Source organism: Urocitellus parryii, chromosome X (genome assembly GCF_045843805.1).
Source record: "Urocitellus parryii isolate mUroPar1 chromosome X, mUroPar1.hap1, whole genome shotgun sequence".
Lineage (NCBI taxonomy): Eukaryota > Metazoa > Chordata > Mammalia > Rodentia > Sciuridae > Urocitellus > Urocitellus parryii.
The window spans coordinates 107,590,549-107,592,456 of NC_135547.1; the positions used below are offsets into that span (position 1 = coordinate 107,590,549).

At 37.4% G+C, this 1,908-nt stretch overlaps 1 non-coding gene across 1 annotated transcript; it reads left to right on the forward strand.

Annotated features, from left to right (window-relative positions):
* Window positions 1-644: 644 nt before the first annotated feature.
* Window positions 645-716, forward strand: Trnaa-agc (transfer RNA alanine (anticodon AGC)). Its single transcript has one exon. It is a non-coding gene; the product is annotated as a tRNA-Ala (tRNA).
* Window positions 717-1,908: the final 1,192 nt, after the last annotated feature.

Here is a 1,908-nt window from a genome sequence, read left to right on the forward strand (position 1 = left end):
ATACTTGAAGCTATTATTTTAAAAAATAAAGGACAACATTTTGTCAGCACTCAACTTATGTGAAATAATTATATCAAAGAGACTATCATTCAAATACTTCAGTTTTGTACTGAGTTGAAATTATGCATTTCCCCAATATGCAATTAATTGAAGTAGAGACACCTGCAAACTAATGTCATCAAATCAAGTGTGTAAGTAGAATGTACACTTATGTGAAGTGGCCTATCTTCCTACATTCACATATTGTAAATTTTAAATGGCAGTAGAATTAAATACTGATCAATTAAGAATAGGCCACTTCATGGAGTGAAGTCTTTGGGAGACATAGATGACAACATTTATTCCAGGTGGATGACTGTGGCATATTCTAACCAATCTTATGTCTCTTGAATACCTAATGCTAAGCGAATTTGCCATTCATACTCCTTTCATTAACTGTGTTTGATAATAAGTAGTTGCTCAAACTCACCAGATCAGTAATGTTCAATTATCATTCAGGTAAAATGACATCTAGTAGGGGTTCATGAATCCATTCAAATTGTCTGCGTGCACATTTTTTTCAGGTTTTTGAATCTACCAATGAATAACCAACATTTGTTTTCCTATTCTCCTTTTATTGCTATTAAAAACAGTTTTCTGGGGGCTGTGGTGTGGCTCAGTGGCAGAGTGCTCGCCTAGCACGTGTGAAGCCCTGAGTTCGATCCTCAGCACCACATAGGAATAAATAAATAAAGATATTGTGTCCAATGACAAGTACAAAATAAATATTAAAAAAACAGTTTTCTGGCTGGGCACATTGGTTCATGCCTACAATTCCAGCAGCTTGGCAGGAGCACAAATTTGAGACCAGCCTCTGCAATTTTGCAAGACCCTAAGCAATTTAGTGAGATCCTGTCTCAAAATAAAATAATAGTATGGGCTGGGAATGTGGCTCAGTGGTTAAGCACACCTGATTTGTATCACAATAGGTTACTTTTGGAGCTGGTGGGGTGGTGAACACCTATAATCCCAGCAGCTCTGGAGGCTGAAGGCAGGAGAATCATAAGTTCAAAGTCAATCTAAGCAAAACCAAGGTGCTAAGCAACTAAGTGAGACCCTGTCTTTAAATACAAAATAGGGCTGGGGATGTGGCTCAGTGGTTAAGTGCCCCTGAGTTCAGTCCTTGGTACCCCCCACATAGGTTACTTTTGTTCCTTTAGGATTTAATATAAATGGATCACACAGTATGTACTACTCTTTTTTGCATCTGACTTCTATACCTGGCATAATATTTTTGGCCTCCATCCACAGAGTTGTAGATTCATTCATTTTTATTTCTGAGTACTATTTTATGAAGTAAACATACCACAGTTTTGTTTATACATTCTCCTGTTGATAAACACTGAGATGTTTCCAGTTTGGGGTTATTGTGAATAAAGCAGCTATGTACCTGTATGTTGAAGTCTTTATGTGGACCTGTGAGTCTCATTTCTCTTGGATAAATAATAAACATTCCATTGCTGAGTCATAAGGCAGACTTATAAAGATAACTGTCAAAAAAGCAGCTTTTTCTGAAGTGACTGTAAAATTTTATACTCCCAGTAATGTCTTTGCTCTTTGGCATTATCAGTCTTTTTTTTTTTTTTTTTTTTTTTTTTGGTACTGGTGATTGAACTCAGGGGCCCTCAACCACTGAGCCACATCCTCAGCCCTATTTTGTATTTTATTTAGAGACAGGGTCTCACTGAGTTGCTTAGTGTCTCACTTTTGCTGAGGATGGCTTTGAACTCACTATCCTCCCATCTCAGGCTCTTGAGCTGCTGGGATTATAGGCGTGTGCCACCGCATCTGGCAAGTCTTTTCATTTTTAGTCACTTTAGTGAGTATGTAGTGGTATCTGATTAAAATTTAAATTTGTGATTCCCTGAT